A 23264-nucleotide genomic window follows, 5' to 3' on the forward strand; every position below is an offset into this window, starting at 1 on the left:
TTGTTGGCCAAAGATTCATTTGATGAATCTGATTTTTCCAGAATAGACTATTCTGATGATTCAGATGATTCTGATGTTAGTTCTGTTTAGAAATAATTCCAATAACAGTTTTTATATTTTATTTTCAAACTGAAAATCATTCAGATTTGCGGCCAGGCACGGTGGCTCATGCCTGCAATCCCAGCAGTTTGCGAGGCAGTGGCAGGTGGATCACCTGAGGTCAGAGTTCCAGACCAGTCTGGCCAACATGGTGAAACCCCGCCTCTACTAAAAAATACAAAAATTCGCTGGGCGTGGTAGGAGACACCTGTAATCCCAGCTACTCGGGAGGCTGAGGCAGGAGAATTGCTTGAACCCAGGAGGCAGAGGTTGGGGTGAGCCGAGATCACACCTCTGCACTCCAGCCTGGGCCACAGAGCAAGACTCTGTCGAAAGAAAAGAAAAGAAAAGAGAAAGAAAAAAAAAAAAAAAAGGAAAATCAGTCAGATTTGCTTCAGCCTCAAACAGCATGTTTCCGTAAAATTAAATGAGCTCACCGGGCGCGGTGGCTCAAGCTTGTAATCCCAGCACTTTGGGAGGCCGAGACGGGCGGATCACGAGGTCAGGAGATCGAGACCATCCTGGCTAACACGGTGAAACCCCGTCTCTACTAAAAAAATTACAAAAAACTAGCCGGGCGCGGTGGCGGGCGCCTGTAGTCCCGGCTACTCGGGAGGCTGAGGCAGGAGAATGGCGTAAACCCAGAAGGCGGAGCTTGTAGTGAGCCGAGATCCGGCCACTGCACTCCAGCCTGGGCGGCAGAGCGAGACTCCGTCTCAAAAAAAAAAAAAAAAAAAATTAAATGAGCTCTGGCAGCGAGCTGCCCTTTTTTTTCCTAAATGGGAAAAGGGTTAATATTGCAAACTTTTCCTCAGCTTTTGTGCAATTGAGGGAAATACCGTGCTAACTCTTGAGAATCTCTGGAACCATGAATAGGAGCACAAAAACAAGAAGAAATGGTATCCTCAGCACTATTCGGAAATGGTACTTCATCGTGTTTGAATCGGTTGTATTCACACTATCTGAGGGGAAAGATCTGCTAGACATGTTAACTTGTCTTTTATCTAAGTCCTTTTCTGCCCACAGCTTCTCTGTACTTTCAAAATAGTGCCTAACAGAGGCCCCATTCAACCTTTAGATGTAGTTATTTTTCCCATAGACAGAGGATAAGATGTGAAGAAGCATATCTCTGGGGCCTGAACGTTGTCAGTCAAGAGAGGATGTGTAGAGTTAGCTGGTGCTGCGCCAATGCCAGGCACCAGATCCAGACTAGCAGAGGCATCCTGTGGGCCTTTATTTATTTATTTATTTATTATTTATTTATTTATTTATTTATGACAGAGTCTTGCTCTGTCCCCAGACTGGAGTACAGTGGTGCGATCTCTACTCACTGCAACCTCTGCCTCCCGAGTTCAAACGATTCTCATGCCTCAGCCTCCCGAGTAGCTGGGATTACAGGTGTGCACCACCACACCTGGCTAATTTTTGTATTTTTAGTGGAGACGGCATGTTGGCCAGGCTGGTCTCGAACTCCTGACCTCAGGTGATCCGCCCACTTTGGCCTCCCAAAGTGCTAGGATTACAGACATGAGCCACCGCACCCGGCCCTGTAGTCCTTAATTAATTAATTTTTTTTTTTTTTTTATGTAGAGTTCTTATTGCAGGACCCAGTCAGGGGCTCCTCTTGTCAGCTCTAAGGACAGGACTGGGAAGATATGCTTCTGTAAGTAAACTGTTGTAGAAAACAGAGGAAATTTTTTTTCCCCCCCGAGATGGAGTCTTGCTCTGTGGCCCAGAGGTGGAGTGCAATGGCGCAGTCTTGGCTCACCACAACCTCCTTCTCCCGGGTTCAAGCAATTCTGCCAGGCTCCCGAGTAGCTGGGATTACAGGCGCGTGCCACCACACCTGGCTAATTTTTATATTTTTAGTAGAGACAGGGTTTCACCATGGTGGCCAGGCTGGTCTCAAACTCCTGACCTTGTGATCTGCCCATTGTGGCCTCTCAAAGTGCTGGGATTACAGGCGTGAGCCACAGCGCCCAGCCTACAGATGAAATTTTAAGGAAATGTCTGCTTTGAATGCTGAATAAAATATAAGAAAAAAACAAAAATGATACAGTCTGCTGAAATTCTGACAGCAATGATAAAAGAATTTCCAAGGAACTAAAATCCAGTGACAAAAATGAAATCAATCAAGGCTGAATCGCACACCTGAGACATTCCTCGAGAAGGCAGAGGAGAAAGGTGTGAAACAGTGAACCAGAGAAGGATGGCCAGGGACAACAAAGATTGGAGCTCTGAAGTTGAATGACAGATATTCTGGACAAAGACCCCAGAGACGACAAAAGGTGGGTCTGCAGAGCTGACAGGTGTACTCTGTTCCAAAACAACACACAAAAAGACCGTCGCCACTTAGACATATTTCAAATCATATAATTAATAAGACTGAATTTTTGGCTTTATTATCAGGCTTGTCTTTACTCCACAGAATGTATACCTTCTCAAATTGTTCAGGAATATTTATACAAATTGATGTAAACTTTGTTACAAATAATATCTCAAGCTTTCCAAGAAGAAATTATAGAGGCTCCATATTCTGACTACAATTAAAATCCCACAATTTTTTCTAGTTTAAAAAAACCCCACACATATCCCCAAAAGTTCTTACGTCAAAGACAAATTCAGATCTAGAATAGCAGGTTTCAGCTGGACGCGGTGGCTCACGCCTTTAATCCCAGCATTTTGGGAGGCTGAGGCAGTAGGATTGCTTGAGCCCAGGAGGTTGAGGCAGCAGTGAATCGTATTTGGGACACTGCACTCAAGTCTGGGCAACAGAGCAAGATCTTGTCTCAAAAAATAAATTAAATTTTAAAAAGTTTAAATAGCAGGTTTCTAAAACAACGAAAAAGACAGCATTACATATCAAAGTGTCTACAATTTAATCAAAACTATACTTATAAGTAAATTCATTGTCTTAACTGCTTTTGTTCCAATAAAACAAAAGAGCAGGATCCTGAGGCTTCGATGCTATTTTCTTAATCCAGCTGGTCTGTGGAGAAGCCTGGGACAGAAAGAAGCAGAGAGACTCCAGAATCCCCCATTTTAATAGCTGTTCTGTGCTATGTCCCCGTCTCATTCCTGGCCACTTATCTCTCAGCTCATGCACTGTGACATTACAGCAAGAAGCACTAACATAAACAACCCAGGAAAGAAACCATGGGGTTTTGCTTGTTTTATGAGCTAGGTGGGCGTTGTGAACGTGGAGGTGGGAAACGATCAGGAGACACAGGTGTCCGACCAGCATTTGCCATGTATCAGGCACTGCGCAATGTTCCTTACATACCACGATCCCACTTAACCCTCCAAAAGCACTGCAGAGGGGCTATCACTGCCTTCCTTTTACATACGAAAAAACTGAGACTTAACAGTTGCCCCTGGGAAGCTGAACCAAGAGTCAAAACAAAACACTTTCAGGCTCCAAAGACTGCACTCTTTCCGCTGCACAAAGTTGCCTGCACCGTGCATCACTACCAGCTTCTTTGAGCCTTTATACAGAACTCGCAACAGAGGAGAGGAAATGGGACTAAAAACAAAACCCAAAAATCCAATAAATGAAACAAAATAAATGAACTGAGCATTCAACCCAAAATGTTACAAGGAGCAGAAGGAAAACATTTCCAAGGAAAACAGGAAGAAGCAAAGCTTAAGAATAAAAGCGTGACTTACACATTTAATTGGATCCAGGGGAAACTGTTGGGACGAGATGTTAAGAACTGAGTTAGGAAATGACTGGAGAACTTGTGTATTACATTCCACTTACTATGGACCTTGGGTCCTTCTCTGTAACACTAATGTTGGACTAAATTCTTCAAAGTTTCCTTGCAAGGACAGGCCACTCTGAAGCCAAGGGGTTACCACCAACCAACAGACTCCTTTAATAATAACACAGTAGGTAAATTACCCCAGAAGGTAAATATGACTGATTATCTTATAGTAGCAGGTTTTAAATTCTTGCTGTCTCAAAAGCATTGCTATGGGCCAGGCGCAGTGACTCACACCTATAATCCCAACACTTCGAGAAGTTGAGGCGAGAGGATTGCTTGAGCACAGGAGTTCAAGACCAGCCTGGGCAACATATTGAGACGCTGTCTCTACAAAAAATAAAATAAAGTAAATTAGCAGGGCATAGTGGTGTGTGTCTATAGTTCCAGCTACCTGGGAGGCTGAGGTGGGAGGATCACCTGAACACAGGTCAAGGCTGCAGTGAGCTATGATTGCACCACTGCACTCCCCAGCCTGGGTGACAGAACGAGAGTGTCTCAAGAAAGCATTGCTAAACACTTTCTTCCATAAAATTATATTCTGCCCTGAGGGAGGCCCCTAGTGGGACTGTGAAGTGTCAACCCCTGCTGCTGGCCCCTGAGGGCAGCGGGCAAGGAAGGAGCATGGGTCTGTGCAGTGGGAAGTGCCAGGGAAAAGCCCCTGGATTGGGTCACTGTGAAATGCAAAGTGAGTGAAATACAAAATACCTTTTAAAAGGCAAATATGGACCTTAATGAATGAGTCTGGGTAACAGCTGGACGGGAGAAATCCCAGGGTGAGCCAGCCCAAACACGCCATCCACGTAATCAAAAAAGAACATGCCACCCCAATGGTCAGCCCTGTGAGAAACACATCCTTCCATCCAGCTAAAATCTGCCTGTGTCCATCTTCTCTGCTCAACACCAGTCCCCATGCATTGGGCCACAGAGCACTGTACCTTCCTGCACGGAATAGCCAGCCACTGGGCTTCAGAGCCAAACAAACCTGGGCTCAAGGCCCAGCCCTGCCCCCCTGTTGTGGGATGTCCAGGACAATGGTGCTAGTAGTTGATGAGCCCATCTGGCCCACCTCCGCCTGGCTGTATTTGTAGCTAGTACATGTATAGTATATAGGTGCCTGACTGTATCTGTATGTTCCAGAGTGGTCAGGGTGGTCATAGCTGAACTTTTTTTTTTTTTTTTTTGAGTCTGTATTGTCCAGGCTGGAGTGCAATAGCACGATCACAACTCACTGAAGCCTTAAATTTCCAGCCTTAAGTGATCTACCTGCCTCAGCCTCCTGAGTAGCTGGGACTACAGACCTGCACCACCAAGCCTGGCTAATTTTTAAAAATATTCGTAGAAGTTGGGGGGATCGGGGGGCTCTGTTGCCCAGGCTGGTCTCGAACGCCTGGCCTCAAGTGATCCACCTGCTTTGGTGCTGGGATTACAGTGGTGAACCATCACTCCCAGCTTCCTTGAGCCTTTATACAGAACTCGCCTTTGAGTTAGTTTCTGTTGTATATTCTAGTTAGGGCATTATATTGATTTTTAAAAATTACTATCATTCTGAATGAATAACAAATTGTGGTACATTCATACTGTGGAATAGCACTCAGCAATAAAAAGTAATGAGGGGAGGTGGGGATGGTTAATGGGTACAAAAAAAAAAAGAATGAATAAGACCTAGTGTTAGAGAGCACAATAGGCTGGCTATAGTCAATCATAATTTAATTGTATATTTAAAAATAACTAATGGCCAGGCGCAGTGGCTCATGCCTGTAATCCCAGCACTTTGGGAGGCTGAGGCAGGTGGGTCACCTGAGGTCAGAAGTTCAAGACCAGCCTGACCAACCTGGTGAAACCCTGTCTCTACTAAAAATACAAAATTAGCTGGGCCTAGTGGTGCATGCCTGTAATCTCAACTACTTGGGAGGCTGAGGCAGGAGAAATGCTTGAACCCAGGAGGCGGAGGTTGTAGTGAGCCAAGATCGCGCCATTGCACTCCAGCCTGGGAAACAAGAGTGAAACGCGGTCTCAAAAACCAAAATAAAAAATAAAAATAAAAATAATTAAGAGTGTATAACTGGATTGCTTATAACACAAAGGATAAATGCTTGAGGGACTGGAGACCCCATTTTCCATGATGTGATTCATTCCTGTATGAAAACATCTCAGGTATTCCAGAAATACATATACTTACTATGTACCCACAAAAACTACATAGCCAGACTCCATCTCAAAAAAAAAAAAAAAAAAAAAGAAAAGAAAATAAAAGAGAAAGAAAGCAGATCAGTAGTTGCTTGGGGGTGAGGGGGAAGTAGAAAGGGCAGGAAGCAGGATCACCAAGGGGCAACAAGGAAATTTTTTGGGAGGATGGCTTTCTTCACTATCTTGATTGTCATAATGATTTCAGCTGTATACTAAGGGTCGGGTATTATAAAATTGTAATCTCTATATAGGCAGTTTATTATATGTCAGTACCTCAATAAATCTGTCTAAAGCGTTCAAAAATTACTGTAATTATACAAAATATATTTTATGAAAAGGAAGTCATGAGTGGAGTATGGTTGAGAACCCCAGCATCAGGTAGATTCAGAAGTGGAGAAAAGCATCTCCCACTTTCCCTTTTTCAAGCCAGCGGGCTGTGCAATTTATTCTGTGGCCACTAGAGGACAGCAGCGACTCATGTACAGGAAGTGGGCGTTTCAGGGCTTCAATACTTAGAATTTCCAGCTCTGTGCTCCCTATCCTGGGAGGTGGGCGTTAATACTCCATAATACTCAGAACTGAGACTTGGGCCTTGGTCTCTGGCTCCTGATTACGCCTTGTTGGTCCCCCCACACCGGAAGTACAGAAAGGTCGCCCAGACTGGAGTTCTGTGGCACCATCTCGGCTCACTGCAACCTCCGCCTCCCAGGTTCAAGCGGTTCTTCTGTCTCAGTCTCCCGAGTAACTGGGATGACAGGCACCCGCCACCACGGCCAGCTAATTTTTGTATTTTTAGTAGAGACGGGGTTTCACCACGTTGGTCTGGCTGGTCTCAAACTCCTGACCTCATGATCCACCTGCCTCAACCTCCCAAAGTGCTCCCAGATCTTTTTAAAAGAATGTCCTACTCCAGTGAGGCAGCAGCCATAGTTCCCTGTCTGTTATCTGCAGGGCTGATATGGAGGATTGCAGATGGCACCAAAGAGTTATGATTCCCAAGGTGACTTTGGAAGGCCTACCACCTTGCCTGAAACCCACGATTATAAAGCAGGTCAAAGTTGTATCATCAGATGCTGATGTCAGTGAGAAAATGATGTACCAAAGGGTCATTTTTATAGGAGAGAGGGAAAGGAGAGAAGGTTCAATTGAGGGGTAGGGGACGTGACGGTGGAGCGCCCATGGGTGCTGCAATGGAAGCTTCCCCCAAAAAAGTAATCGTGGGCCAGGCACGGTGGCTCTGGCCTGTAATCCAGCACTTTGGGAGGCCGAGGTGGGCAGATCACTTGAGCTCAGGAGTTCAAGACCAGCCTGACCAACAGGGCGAAACCCCATCTCTACTAAAAATACAAAAATTAGCTGAGCGTGGTGGCGTGCACCTGTAACCCCAGCTACTCAGGAAGCTGAGGCAGGAGAATCACTGAAACCCAGGAGGCGGAGGCTGCAGTAAGCCGAGATCCCACCACTGCACTCCAGCCTGGGTAACAGAGCAGGACTCTGTCTCGAAAAAAAAAAAAAGCAAAAAACAAACAATTGTGAACATACATTGAGCCACCTCAGTGTGTGAGGCATGATGCTGAACACTCTATGCAGGGAGTCATCTCATCTTCACAGCACTCCTATGCTATGCTATGCTGTGCTATGCTGTGCTATGCTATGCTGTGCTGTGCTGTGCTATGCTATGCTGTGCTGTGCTATGCTATGCTATGCTGTGCTGTGCTGTGCTATGCTATGCTATGCTATGCTATTCTATTCTATTCTATTTTGAGACAAAGTCTCGCTCTGTTGCCCAGGCTAGAGTGCTGTGGTGTGATCTCAGCTCACCGTAACCTCCACCTCCCAGGTTCAAGCGATTCTCTCCTGCCTCAGCCTCCTGAGTAGCTGGGATTACAGGTAAAAACCACCACACCCAGCGAATTTTTGTATTTTTAGTAGAGACGGGGTTTCACTATGTGGGCCAGGCTGGTTTCAAACTCCTGACCTCAAGTGATCTTCCTGCCTCAGCCTCCCAAAGTGCTGGGATTACAGGCATGAGCCACGGTTCCCGGCTGACAGCACTCTTACTAAATAAGAGTGGTTAAGAGACTAAATGCAGAGAGGTTAAGAAACGCCTAATGGGTCTGGCGTGGTGGCTCATGCCTGTAATCCCAACATTTTGGGAGGCCAAGGTGGGCAGATCACTTGAGCCCAGGAGTTCAAGACCAGCCTGGGCAACATGGCAAGACCCTGTCTCTACAAAAAAGTTACAAAAATTAGCCAGGCATGATGGCGTGTGCCTGTAGCCCCAGCTACATGGGAAGTTTAGGCAGGAGGATCCCTTGAGCCTGGGAGTTCGAGGCTGCAGTAAGCTATGATTGCACCACAGCCTGGGTATGAGAGTGACACCCTGTCTCAAAGAAAAAAAGCAATTGTGGACGCACACTGAACCCTTCTGGTGGGTGAGGCACGATGCCAAACACTGTATGAAGGGAATCATCTCATCTTCACAGCATTCTTAAATAAGCTGCAGAGAGGTTAAGAACGCCCAAAGTCACAGAGCTGGTAGGAGGCAGTGCAAGGATTTGCATCCAGATTTGACACTAACGTGTGGGCCTCACTACGGCTCTATAGTACCCACTTAAATGGAAGTGTCCTTCTCGATTATTTAGTTCATGTGTTAAACTCATTGGTGTTGGCAGCAGATGGTGAGTACTGTAGTTCAGCTTTCTGGAGAAAGCTCGTCAGGCTTCAAGAGAATGTTAAGCATCTGTGATGGTCTGGGAGGGAGGTTCCCTCTCCACCCCTTCACCACTTTACATGAAGCATTTACAGTGTGTGAGTTTCCATGCTAAGGATGATACTTTCATGATGACAGTATCTGAAGGGCAGGTGGGCAGAGGCCAGCAACATGGAATTGAGGGGTCAGTGATGCAGCAATCCAGTGACATTGTTCATTTGCACTCACAGGGGTCTGTCACACGCAGCCCAACTCAACTGGAGTCCTGAGAAGGTGACCAGACCAGGATGGAGGCACAGGAAACTCACCAGAAGTCCCCAGGCATCAGAACAAGGTCGAAGCATCCTGGTGAGCAGATAACACGTGCCCACGGTTTGTGGGAGGAAGTCCTCCAGCAGTTTCTCCTTTCCCTTAGATTTGACCCGGCCTACCTGGGATCATGCAGCTGATTCTCCGGGCCAGGTGCCTCCGGGAGGTGACCCTTCCTGTCCTGGGTTCTGCAGAAGCCAGCAGCTCTGGGCTTGTGCCTATCAAGCACTCTTCTGCCCATTGTATACTCTTGTGGATGCATGGTGGTGTTGACACAGGCCCCGAGTTAAAGGCTCCATGGCTGCCCGTGACAAGACAAAGCAAAAGAAGGCCAGAGTTGCGGCCGGGCGCGGTGGCTCACGCCTGTAATCCCAGCACTTTGGGAGGCCGAGGCGGGCAGATCACAAGGTCAGGAGATGGAGACCACGGTGAAACCCCATCTCTACTAAAAATACAAAAAAATTAGCCGGGCGCGGTGGCGGGCGCCTGTAGTCCCAGCTACTCAAGAGGCTGAGGCAGGAGAATGGCGTGAACCCGGGAGGCGGAGCTTGCAGTGAGCCGAGATCGCGCCGCTGCACTCCAGCCTGGGCAACAGAGAGACTCCGTCTCAAAAAAAAAAAAAAAAAAAAAAAAGAAGGCCAGAGTTAAACGCGCCCCTTGGGTCTCCTCCTTCACTTCATAAATGGGAAAAGCAAGGTCTAGGCAGGGAAAGGGACTCAGCCAAGGCCAGATACATAGTACACTAGCTGGAGTTAGGACTCCCAGCATACCCCGTGGCCTTCTCTAATGAAAGATTTTGCTGCTAGGTTCTTCTTTATCAAGTGTTAGTCACACGTTATCTCTCTCTGTGTTTCTTAAAGCAATTATTCTTTAATATCATTATATATTTAGTAAGTGTTCAAATTTCCAACTGTTTTATGTCAGAAAGCATTTTCTAACATTTTGATTAAATCAAGATCCAAACAAGATGCACACAATATGATTAGTTGATGTCTCTTAAATCTTTTAATCCATGATTCCTCTTTCATCGTTCTCTTTTTCCCTTTATTCTTTTTTTTTTTTTTTTTTTTCAGATGGAGTTTCGCTCTTGTTGCCCAGGCTGGAGTGCAGTGGTGCGATCTCAGCTCACTACAACCTCTACCTCCCAGGTTCAAGCAATTCTCCTGCCTCAGCCTCCTGAGTAGCTGTGATTACAGGCACCTGCCACCATGCCTGGCTAATTTTTGTATTTTTCATAGAGATGGGGTTTCATCATCTGGGCCAGGCTGGTCTCAAACTTCTAACCTCAAATGATCCACCTGCCTAGGCCTTCCAAAGTGCTGGGATTACAGGCATGAGCCACCGCACCCAGCCTTCTTTTATTCTTGAATAAGCCCCATCATGCATCCTGCAGATATCACCCATGGTCTGGATTTTGATTACTGCAAATCCATGATGTCATTTATACGTGTTTCTCTGTCTTCTATATTTCCTATAAGTGGATAGTTGAATCCAGAGGCCTGATCAGATGAAGATTTCGAGTTTTTGGCAAGACTTGTTCTTAGTAGGTATTATGTTCTTCCACAGAAGGCACAGAATGTCTAGCGACTTCCTTTTTGTGACATTAATAGCTATTGACATTCAATGTCTAGACCAGTTACTTCACTGGGGGTTAGAAATGGTGATATTCTTTTTTTTTTTTTATGGTGGGGTGGGGAGACAGAGTCTCACTCTATCACTTAGGCTGGAGTGAAGTGGCAAGATCTTGACTCACTGCAACCTCCGCCTTCTAGGTTCAAGCGATTCTCGTGCCTCAGCCACCTGAGTAGCTGAGACTACAGACATGTGCCACCACACCTGGCTAATGTTTTGTATTTTTAGTACAGACAGGGTTTCATCATGTTGCCCAGGCTGGTCTCGAACTTCTGAGCTCAAGCAATCAGACGGCCTCGGCCTCCCAAAGTGCTAGGATTACTGGCATAAGCCACTGTGCCTGGCCCAGAAATGGTAATATTCTAATTCTATCATCCTGTCTTCATATTAGCTGGATTACTTCTAAAGAGAAACTCCTTCTCATTAACTATTCCATTACCTGGAGTCTTATCTCATCAATACTGGGAGGATTCTGGGTACGTGGATTATCCCCACTTCCATGTCAGGCCAGAGGTCAGAGGGGCTGAAGGAACTGTTACCAGCAGAAGAATTGGCTGGCCCCAGTCAACCGACAACATCATAATAAATAATTAAGAAGTGAGGGCTGGGTGTGGTGGCTTATGCCTGTCATCCCAGGGCTTTGGGAGGCCTGAGCGGGAGGCTTGCTTGAGGCCAGGAGTTTGAGGCTGCAGTGGCCTATGGTCACACCATTACACTCCAGCCTACGCAACAGAGTGAGACCCTCTCTCTAAAGAAATTAATAATAAAGTGGTTGTTTTAAGGCCCTAAATCAGGCAGCAGCCCATGTGTGGCAAAACCAGGCCTAGGAGCCCCTGGGTCCTTTCCCTCCCTTCACAGGAGGTCAGACCTGCACAGAGTCACCAAGAGCATGCAGTTCAGCCTCGCCATGTGCAGATGGGGCCACTGAGGACTGGGAGGTGTAGTGACTCATCCAGGCTTGCACACATAACCCAGGTCATGGGCATATCCTTAAAGGAAACTCCTGAAAAGTCCTTGTGATGGGTTTCAGTGTCTTGGCTGGCTGGGCCTGATGTTCTCACTCTAAAGCCCGTACTTGTAAGCACTTGCAGTAGGCCCACCATTTGACCTGATCTTATTTCCTGTGGTATTCTCAATGCTGATAACAGATGCTTGGTAAATATCTGTTGAAATGAGTCAATGAATGAAGGAGCCGTTGTTTCTGTATGTCAGGAACAGGCTGCTCCTGGGGGAGATACTGGAGGCGTTGGGGTATCCAGAAAGCAGCCACCCTGGCAGGCCCAGGGCAGGAGCCAAGGGCACAGGGATAAGTGGGAAGCAGGGAGTGAGAGGCCAGCAGCAGAGCCCAATCCAGGAAAGCAAGCAGAGTGGGAGGCCTGCCATCCACCCTGGCAAGGGACCAGCCGAGGAACAGGATCCTGCTGGGTGGGGAGGCAGCATGGACGGGGTTCCAGCAGGTAGCAGGGGCCAGCCACTGAGCTGGGCCAAGGGCAGAACTCCAGTTGCAGGATGGAGCAGGCCAGGCCCCTCCTCCTTACACTGGGCAGGTGACCAAGGCAGGAACTCAGGCCCAAGGAGCAAATCCTACTGTATCAGGTAGGATTCAGTTGGGTTGAGAAGAATGAAAACCCTCAAATATCATTGGCTCAAACAAGTTCGAAGCTCAGTTTCTCTCTCATGTTTAGCTGTCCTGAGGGAGTCATTCCAGAGCCAACAGGGTGCTCCATGATGCAAAGGGAGAGGGGACCCAGGCTCCTGTCTTACTGCTCTGCTAACCACAAACATGACTTCTACCCCATGGTACAATATGGCGGCTGGAGCTCGGCCTTTCCATGCTGTATTCTAGGTATCAGGAAGGAGGATGGGAAGGAGAAGAGTACTCTCCATTTTTTTACAGCAATTCCCAGAATTGCACAGACTGCTTTATTTACATTCTTTTGGCCAGAACTGAGTCACATGGCCATACCTAGCTGCAAAGGGGGGCTGGAAATGTTGGTTTCCTTTCACATATTCATGAGCCTAGCTAAAAATCAGGACCTGTAGCTGAAGAACAAGAGAATGTACCTGTAGTGACTCAAATTATGACACAAGGCAGAAGTCACCCAGGGAACTCACAGTTCAGGCCAAGGGTGCTCGACTGAAGCCGTTTACACCTCTGCTGCCCTAGGTCCTGGGGCTTAGGCAGGATGGGGTCATAGGACTCCCACTGTGGGAGGGAGGGGCCGTGCAGCTTAACCACAGTGCCTGGCTGTCCGAGTACCTGCAACCACAGCAACAGTGGGTATTGTTTGGGGGAGTAGGAGGACAGTCTCACTCTGTCACCCAGACTGGAGGGCAGTGGCTTGATCTCTGCTCACTGCAACCTCTACCTCCCAGGATCAAGCAGTTTTCCCACCTCAGCCTCCCCAGTAACTGGAACTACAGGCGCACACCACCATGCCTGGCTAATTTTTTGTACTTTTAGTAGAGATGAGGTTTCACCGTGTTGCCCAGGCAGGTCTCAAACTCTTGGACTCAAGCAATCCACCCACCTCGGCCTCCCAAAGTGCTGGGATTACAGGTGTGTATACTGCTTCCTTTTAGAAGTAGGACCCTTCTTCGAATGAAACTTAATAAGACTCATATAAGCAACAGATAAGAAGTCATTCTGTTATCATAAGTATATTTTATAAATTCATTGTAGAACATCTAAAAAAATACAGAGAAGCAAAAAGAAAAAAAATCAAAATCTCTCCTAGTCCCAGACTACAGAGATGGCCACTATCAGTGTTTCGGCATATATTTTCATACATGTGAGTGTGTTTGCATGTGTGTGTAGAAACTTACCAGAAAGGAGTCACATGCTACACATTGTTAGAAAATCTTCTTTATCTTCACTTAATAATATATAGTGGCCATCTTTGTGTGTCATTAAGTATTCTTTTTTTTTTTTTTTTCTGAGATGAAATTTCACTCTTGTCGCCTAGGCTGGAGTGCAATGGCACAATTTCGGCTCACTGCAACCTCTGTCTCCCAGGTTCAAGCGATTCTCCTGCCTCAGCCTCCCAAGTAGCTGGGATTACAGGTGCCCACTACCACACCTGGCTAATTTTTGTATTTTAGTATAGACGAGGTTTTACCATGTTGACCAGGCTGGTCTCAAACTCCTGACCTCAGGTGATCCTCCCACCTTGCCCTCCCAAAGTGCTGGGATAATAGGCGTGAGCCACCGCACCTGGCCTCATTAAATATCCTTCTACAACAGTGGTCCTGCATTAGAACCCCTGGAGAAGCTTTAAAAATAGCAATGCCTGGGTTCCACCCCTAGAGTCAAATTTAATTCATCTGGGGTGGCCTGAGCTTTGGAATTTTTAAAACTCCCCAGATAGTTTCAGTATGCAGTCAAACCTAAGCGCTGCTGAACTACACATTTTTTTTTTTTTTCCCGAGATGGAGTCTTGTGCTGTTGCCCAGGCTGGAGTGCAGTGGCGCAGTCTCGGCTCACTGCAACCTCCACCTTCCGGGTTCAAGTGATTCTCCTGCCTCAGCTTCCCGAGTAGCTAGGATTACAGGTATGTACCACCACACCCGGCTAAGTTTTGTTTTTTTGTTTTTTTGTTTTTTTTTTTTTTTTTTTTAGTAGCGATGGAGTTTTGCCATGTTGGCCAGGCTGGTCTCGAACCCCTGACTTCCGGTGATCCACTCACCTCAGCCTCCCAAAGTGCTGGGATTACAGGCATGAGCCACCACACCCAGCCAGCATTATTTTTCAACAAGGGCCTTGCATTCCATTTGCTGAAGGGATGGGTTGTAATTTGATCAATCCACTTTTCTTGGACATTTTGGTTGGTTCCAATTTTTATATCATTATAAACCAGGAATTAGCAAACGTTTTTCTGTAAAGAGCTAGCTGGCATTTGTTTTGGCCTTTGCAGGTCACAAGTTCTCTGTTACAACTGCTGAATTCTGCTGTTAAAAAATCAGCCACAGACAATGCAAACATGAATGCACATGGCTGTGTTTCAATCAGATGTTATTTAGAAAAACAGGTGGTGGCCAGATCTAGCCTGTGAGCCATGGTTCACTGAACCAACTCTGTGTAAACATTGTGTAGTACATCTTCATGAAGCTAAACCTTCTAGGATGAAATGATCTTTTTCTTGTGACAGTGGTTTTATACTGTTTATTTATTTATTTTATTTTATTTTATTTTATTTTATTGAGATGGAGTTTCACTCTTGTTGCCCAAGCCGGAGTGCAATGGCGCAATTTCAGCTCACTGCAACATCTGCTTCCTCAGTTCAAGCGATTCTCCTGCCTCAGCCTCCTGAGTAGCTGGGATGACAGGCATGCACCACCACACCTGGCTAACTTTTTTGTATTTTTAATAGAGACGAGGTTTCACCATGTTGGCCAGGCTGGTCTCGAACTCCTGACCTCAGGTGATCCACCCACCTCAGCCTCCCAAAGTGCTGGGATTACAGGTGTGCACCACCGCGCCTGGCCTATACGGTTTCTTTTTAGAAGTAGGACCCTTCTTCAAATGAAACTTAATAAGACTCATATAAGCAACAGGTAAGAAGTCATATAAAAATATTTTTTAAATTCAAATATGCAGTATTTAGAAGACCAGTTAGGGGTCTTCTAGACTAGTGAGATGTCATCTCAAGATGACATCTCAGAAGATGACAACTATAGTTTTAAATCAGCCTCAGCACCAGTGACATTCAAATCAAAGTTTTGCAGAACTAGCAAAGCACCTGTGTAGAACCCCAGAGTTCCACCGGGAACACAATTTGAAAATCATTGCAATAGGATAAATTCCTGGAGTGGAATTGCTGGAGCAAAGGGCCTGAACCTTTTAAAAGCAGTTTGTGGCCAGGTGCAGTGGCTCACACCTGTAATCCCAGTACTTTGGGAGGCCAAAGCGGGAGGATTGCTTGAGGCCATGAGTTCAAGATCAGCCTGGCCAACATGGTGAAACCCTGTCTGTATTAAATATATGAAAATTAGTTGGGTGTGGTGGCGCATGCCTGTAATCTCAGCTTCTTGGGAGGCTGAGGCACAAGAATTGCTTGAATCTAGGAGGTGGAGGTTGCAGTGAGCCGAGATCGTGCCACTGCACTCCAGCCTGTGCAACATAACAAGACTCTATCTTAAAAAAAAAAAAAAAAAAAAAAAAGCATTTTGTGTTTGTTGTAGACTTGTCCTACAGAAAGAGAGAAATAAACGTGTTTCTAATACTGAAATGAGTGTGAACACCTGCCTGCATCCAGCTGGCCTTGACAGGTGAACACCCTGGACACTGGTTCCTGGTGTGCTGTGAACGATGTCCTTCCCTTGTCTTACCCCTTACAACGACTGGGGGAAGATCCTTCAAGATTCTCACATTGTACATGCTCAACAAAGCTTTCAACAACATCAATAGTATGATCACTTTATTCTTGACTTAAGGACAGTGGCAAAGGTCTTTATGACATGTTATCAGGTGAATTACATAGGACCTTTTGTGTAACTGATAAAAAGTTATCTTGAGGTAGCTGAAGCCATAAAGGAAGATTTAATTTAATAGCTTATGACACCAAACTACAGGAGGGTTCAGGGTTCTAAATGCTGGGGCTTTCTTTCACTATTGTTTTGACTCTTCTATGTCTGGTACTTCACCATTTCTGTTGCAGGCAGGTTTTCTCTATCTTTCCACTGTGGAGAGGAATATAATAGGCCTGCATCCCTATAGCCTTGTCACTGGACACAATAGAGCTCTTTTCCACCAGCTCCATGTGGAAATTCTCAGGGAAGTTTTCAGATTGGCCCATTTTGGCTTATCTTTTAATTGTTCCTTATGGTGTAAAAACAACCCCAAAACGGAATGGCTTAACAATAACCATTTAATTATTTCTCATGATTCTGTGGGATTTTGGGCTCAGCTCCAGAGCTCTGCTGGTCTCTGTCATTCATGGGATGGGAGTGCCCAAAATAGTTTCCCTAAATGTCAGGCACCGTGGCGAGGATGGCTAAAAGCTAGGAACTTGCCCTGTTCACATGCTCTCTCTAAATAGCCAGCTTGGGCTTCTTGGCACGGCAGCTGGGTCCCAGAAGTGAGTGTTTTAGGAGGACCAGCCCCATCGTGCAAGCACTCACCAAGCCTCTGCTTACATTACGCCTTCAATTGTCCCACTGGCCAAAGCCAATCACATAGCCAAGCCCAGCATCACTGTGGGGGTGACGATACAAGAGTGTGATACCTGGGGTCAGGGGCCTTGGTGGCCACCAACCAGCCTGTCGTGGGTCACATCCCTGTCCCTGAGCTAATCATCGAGGTCAGGCAGAAGAGTACTAAGACTGGCCCAGCCTCAATCATGCATTCCCTTATATCTGGGGGGCAGGGGAATTGGCAGGTTCTACCTTAACTGGTTGGGATGGGGAAGAACAATTCCTCAAAAGAAAGCAGGTGATGTTTAGAGCAGACAAAACAATAAACACCTGCTTCCCCAGGGGCCAGGTGTCTTCACAATTCTGAGCACAACTCAGCCAGAGCCAACCTGCCTTGTGCTTGTGTCTCCCCCTCCCCACCACCCGTGGGATCTGTTCGAAGGGGGTAGTCCCCAGCACTTGTCCTGACCTGAAATGTTTCTATTTCCTGCCTTCTTCACAGACCCTGAAGCAGGTGACAGGAGTCCCTACAACATGTCCTGTCCTTCACCGGGAAGGCATCTGACTAGCATGCCTGCTCAAAAGTCCTCCACCTCGCAGAATCCGCATAGAGTCCTTGGCTACACTAGCAGAGTCTGGAAATGACTGCCCATGCTCGAGGAGCGGCTGGCATTGTGAAACTGCTCAGGGACAGAGTGAAGCACTCATTTCCGGTGTTCTGTTGACCTGCAGCCACAGTGTCCCCTCTGGGCGCCCACCACATGCTATGTCTCCCTCTATTCGCACCTTCTCACAGCTTATCCTCTAGTTTCTCTACTTGTCTTCCTCACCAGACTGAGCTCCTTGAAGACAGAGACTGGCTTTCGCCGCGATTTCCCAGCACTTAGCTGGACCTGGCACACAGCGGATGCTCAGTGCATGTTCAGTGAATGGGTGAACAAGCTGATGACTTCTAAACCTTTATCTCCAGCCCCAGGGTCCCTCTTCTAAGTTCTCCAACCGTGCTTCCAACTGTCTGCCTGACACTGTCACATGCACATCCCATGGTCACCTCAGACTCATCATGTTCAACCCTGAGCCCCTCAACTCCACCCTGGCCCGACCACTCCACTCACTTGTTCACTCCCAGTGAAGGCCAGAAATCTGGAACCATTCCTCAGGTCCACAGGCTCCAGAATCCCCTCCCCCTTTCTACTCTTTCCCTGCCTTTGTTCATGTTCATCATTGCCTTTTTTAAAAACTGAGGTGAAATACACATAACATAAAATTAACTGTTTGAAAGTGAACAATGTATTGGCAATTTTGGCAATTTGTGCATTCACAATGTCGGACCATCACCACTCCCAAAACATTTCAGCACTCCAAAAGGAAACCTTGTACCCATCCAGCAGTTGTACCCCACTCACCTCTCTCCCCAGCCCCAGCAACCACCAATCTCAGTTCTCTCTTCGGATTTACCTTTTCTGGGTATTTCATACAAATGAAATCATATGTTATTTTTTGAGTCTGGCTTCTTGCACTTAACATAATGTGTTTGCTTGTTTGTTTGTTTTTTGAGACAGTCTTGCTCTAGTTGCCCAGGCTGGAGTGCAGTGATGTGATCTCAGCTCACTGCAACCTCCACCTCCCAAGTTCAAGCAATTGTCCTACCTCAGCCTCCCGAGTGCCACCATGCCTGGCTAATGTTTGTATTTTTAGTAGAGACACAGTTTCACTGTGTTGGCCAGGCTGGTCCCACACTCATGACCTCAGGTGATCTGCCTGCCTCGGCCTCCCAAAGTGCTGGGATTACAGGCATGAACCACCGCACCTGGCCTTAACATAACGTTTCTGAAGTTCATCCACATTATTAAAGCATGTGTAAGTATACGCTATAAGATTTATAGCATGCATATGTACTTCACTCCTTTCTATGAATAATTTTCCATTGTATGGATAAACCACATCTTGCCTATCCCTTCATCCAGTGATAAATATCTGGGCTGTTTCCACCCTTTGGCTGTTGTGAATAGTGCTGCTGTGAACAGGCATGTGTGTGTATTTGCTGGAGTGCCAGTTTTCAGTTCTTTGGGTGTATACTTAGAGTGGGGTCGCTCGTCAGTGCCTTTTGCCTTGTCTGTTGCAGTAGCCCCCAAACCGGCCTCCTAGAGCCAGTCCACTCTGTCCTCCATATGGTTGCAAGAGTGTTCACCATCTTCCTTTCTTTTTCAAAAAATACAATTTTATTTCTTATTGTAAAATCTATTGTCAATTGTTTTGTGCAAAAAAGAGTTGCTTTATTTTTAATCTGGGGAGATGTAAATGCCAGGCTGATCGTGTGTCTCCTCTGTGTTTTGGATGAAGTCCTGAGCGTCCTGGCACCCACGTGCCTCTTTAGCCATCTCTTCTGATGCTCTTCCTCACTGCCTCCCCATGCCTGTTCCCCTGCAACTACAGTTATTATTATTATTATTGTTATTTTTGAGACGGAGTCTCACTCTGTTGCCCAGGCTGGAGTGCAGTGGCACCATATTGGCTGAAGGCAATCTCTGTCTCCCGAATTCAAGCAATTTTCCTTCCTCAGCCTCCCGAGTAGCTGGGATTACAGGTGTGCACCACCATGCTCAGCTCATTTTTGTATTTTTAGTAGAGACAGTCCACCGTGTTGGCCAGGCTGGTCTTGAACTCCTGACCTCAAATGATCTGCCCACCTTGGCCTCCCAAAGTGCTGCAATTACAGGTGTGAGCCACCACGCCTGGCCTGCAACTACAGTTATGCACTCCTCCAGCCTCTGAGTCACTGGAGCTGCTATTCCTCTGTGGGACTGCCCTTCCTGCCCTTCCAGTCTGATCTATCCCACTTACCTTCTCTGACTCAGCTCTCCTTGTCACTGTTCCGCCCAGCAGGTCACACATACGTGAAAGTGGCCAGGATCACTGTGTCCAGGACAGAAGGAAAAGGAAGACCCACACAGGATGCAGTTAGGTCTCACTGATTGACCATAAGCAGCACTGGTTTTACCTCTCACTTTTTGCAGTCTCAGATAGTCCCCACAGTGTCTAAGCTAAACAGGGAACCACCAACCCACCCAAGCTCCGTCATTAGGAGTTGGCATCTTGCTGCATTCCCTTGTTGTGACGGCTGGCAGTGAGGCTTGTGAACAAATGGGCAACCCAGAAGGAGCTTTCTCTTCCTTTTTCCTTCCTCCAGGCTTCTTCTTTCTACTCGGGCAGCCAGATGCTTTAGAGCTTAATTACACCCTACAGTTGGAAGCGCAGAATGTCAGAGCTGTAAAGGAAGGGCCTTATTATAAATAATAGCTGCTAGCATTTATTGAGCACTTACTCTGTGCCAGGCACTGCGCCAGGCCCGTTTCCAGGCAGTACCTTGTTTAACCTTCCCAACAATTCTAGGAGGCAGTTACCATCATCATCCCTGGTCTATAGGGAAGGAAACTGAGGCTGGGGGAAGCTTCAGGGCATTTCCCAAACTGTGCTAAATGGTACATAGTGTCACAAAATATTAGTCGGGGTTGGCAAAAAAGGATTCCATTGACAAATGCTGAATCCCACATCCCCCTTCACCCCACCCCTGGGGAAATTCACAATGTACATCCACATACTAAAGGTCCTGAGAAGTCCTACAGCAATGAAACCTGTTTAGGTCAATGTCTCTTCTGTTGCAGACCTCACAGAACTACTTATCCAAAGAGCAGACTTTGGAGAACATTGGTATTGACCAACTTTCTCATTTTACAGATGGGATACCAGAGGCCCAGGCAGTACTTTTGGGGTAGACAAGGGACAGACCTTCAGCTCCTCACTGTCTTCAAGCTCACAAGAAGCATAGAGGGGAAGAAGACAGACGAGGGCCCATCTGGCCTACCTGTTTTTGTAAATAAAGCTTTTTTGAAGGTGTTCTGATTAGGCTCCCATAGTTAATGGATGAGCCAATGGAAGCCCAGAAAGGATGGTTGTCTTGTCCAATGTCACACAGCCAATTAGGAGCAGAGGCAGAAGTAGATCATAGATGTCCAAAATCCAGGTATTCTGTTGGGATGTGAGCTCCATGTCACCTGGGATACCTGTCTCACTCTCCACTGTATAGAACTTACCCAGGCACTGTTCCCTTTCTGCTACTGCGTAGACACCCAACCTGCAAGGCATTTCTTTAAATTTTCTTTTTTCTTTTTTTTTTTTTTTTTCGATGGAGCCTTGCGTTGTCTCCCAGGCTGGAGTGCAGTGGTGCGATCTCAGCTCACTGCAACCTCCGCCTCCCAGGTTCAAGCAATTCTCTTGCCTCAGCCTCCTGAGTAGCTGGGATTACAAGGCGTGCACCACCACGCGCAGCTAATTTTTGTATTTTTAGTAGAGACAGGATTTCACAATGTTGGTCAGGCTGGTCTCAAACTCCTGACCTTTTGATCCACCCGCCTCAGCCTCCCAAAGTGCTGGGATTACAGGCATGGTTGGCCTGAACTGCCTGGGTACTCCCCTCTGCCTTCAACCTCTGTAGGTAAACTGAGCAGGGGCCAACCTCGAAGTCTCTTAGGGGTCAAAGGCTGAACAGGACAATCCATGTTTATTTTAATTCTGTGCCAGATGCAGTAAAACATAATTAACTTTCCCTCTGCCAATTTGAAACGTGAGATCATTTGGACAGGAACTGGGCAAACGGGCAGAAGGCAACCTTTGCCCGTTCCAGGAAGAGTGTGCCAAACAAATGAAGAGTGTAAACAGGGTCCTGGGGGTTTGTTTAAAACCAATTCAGAAAATAAATGATGTCCAAAGGCTCTTGGGCCTCCCTGAAGTACACTGTTGTACAGTGGTCATCTATTTACATTTTTCTGAAGGCATCTGGGTGGTTTACAGTTGAATATGCAAATCAAATCATTCTTACCTCTTCATTAAAATGGCTCATACGAAGAACACTTGTTGACAAATGTGAACAATTTAAAATCTCTGCAGATTTAAGCATTTTCCTTCTGGCGGGTCCATCCAGCAAGTGATACTAATTAGGAGCTTTTATTAACCTTGAGATCTGGAGGAGGGGGACTTCTTACTGACTCTGGATGGCTCAGGCATGCCAGAGGGCTAAAGGTTCATCTAGAAACAGCTGCAGAGACAGCAGAGCATAAAGCTCCGGGTGGCAGCTCTTCCTGGGGCAGCCGGACTGCCCAGATGGCCCTTCCAGAGCTGGGAAATGCAGACTTGTCCCTGAGGTGGAGGGTAAAAATAGTCCCGTGTGGGTGGTGGCTGGGCCCAGAGGCACTGGCTTCCTTTTCTCTAGAGCAGGGGGAGGCAGTCAGTTGACAGACTCGCCCTTAGGCTCCTGAGCCCCTCTAAGCCCAGGCTCGGGGGAGTCTCTCCCCAACAATGAAGCAGCCCCACCCCCACCCCCACCCCCAACACATACACATATGGAAGTGCTGGAAAGAGTTTGAGCTTAGTTGTAAGGTAACTAAGGATTTAAACCCTGGCTGTGCTATTACCAGCTCCGTGACCTGGGACAAGATCCTTCTCCTTTCCAGGCCTCTGTTTTCTCATCTGTCGACTTGTTTCTTTCTACAAGTCTTGCTGTGAAGATTAAATAACAATGAGAGCCGACATGTTTCACTCTGTAACCTCACTCTTCTGTCCCTCTCCCTTCCATCCAGGTCCTCACCTTCTAGCACATTCTTCAAGAGTGACTCTGAGGCAAGCCAGCCGCCATGTCATGAGGACACTCAAGCAGCCCCATGGAGAGGTCCGATGGCGAGGAACAAAGGATCCCCCTGCCGATAGCCAATGAGGAACAGAGGCCTCCCAACAGCCATGTAAGGGGTCACCTTGGAAGCCAATGGCCCCTCCCTACTCAGGCTTTTACATGACTGCGGTCCTGGCCAACGCCCTGACGGCAACCTCATGAGAGACCATGAGCTAGAGCCACCCACCTAAGCTGCTTCTAGGTTCCTGACCCTCAGAAACCATGTGAGATCATAAATGTTTGCTCAATTTGAGATATTTGTGATGCAGCAATAAATAACAAATACACTTACCTTTCAAGGTTATTATAAGAATTAAGAGTTAATACACATCAAACTACAACCAAACTTGCTGGGACCAGAGGCTCAAGAAAGGGCAGACAGGGCTGGGTGCGGCGGCTCACGCCTGTAATCCCAACACTTTGGGAGGCCGGGGTGGGAGGATCACCTGAGGTCAGGAGTTCGAGACCAGCTGGCCAACATGGTGAAACCCCGTGTCTACTAAAAATACAAAAATTAGCCAGGCGTGGTGGTGGATGCCTGTAATCCCAGCTACTTGGGAGGCTGAGGCAGGAGAATCACTTGAACCTGAGAGTTGGAGGCTGAAGTGAGCAGAGATCATGCCACTGCACTCCAGCCTGGGCGACAGAGTAAGACTCCATCTCAAAAAACAAAAAACAAAAACAAAAACAAAAAAAAAGAAGA

At 46.9% G+C, this 23264-nt stretch overlaps 1 long non-coding RNA gene and 1 pseudogene across 2 annotated transcripts in view; one reads left to right on the top strand and one right to left on the bottom strand.

Moving 5' to 3' along the window:
• LOC101001047 overlaps positions 1 to 16499 on the bottom strand; it is a 62159-nt pseudogene extending 45660 nt beyond the window's left edge. Inside the window, exon 1 of the transcript XR_004179253.1 lies at positions 16348 to 16499. The product of XR_004179253.1 is annotated as a leucine-rich repeat-containing protein 37A3-like (transcript). The remainder of the gene's footprint in view (positions 1 to 16347) is intronic.
• A 3909-nt stretch (positions 16500 to 20408) lies between these two features.
• Positions 20409 to 22857, top strand: LOC108582492. The gene is made up of 2 exons (XR_001896108.3): positions 20409 to 20709; positions 22473 to 22857. It is a non-coding gene; the product is annotated as an uncharacterized LOC108582492 (long non-coding RNA).
• Positions 22858 to 23264: the final 407 nt, after the last annotated feature.

Source organism: Papio anubis, chromosome 17, assembly GCF_008728515.1.
Source record: "Papio anubis isolate 15944 chromosome 17, Panubis1.0, whole genome shotgun sequence".
Lineage (NCBI taxonomy): Eukaryota > Metazoa > Chordata > Mammalia > Primates > Cercopithecidae > Papio > Papio anubis.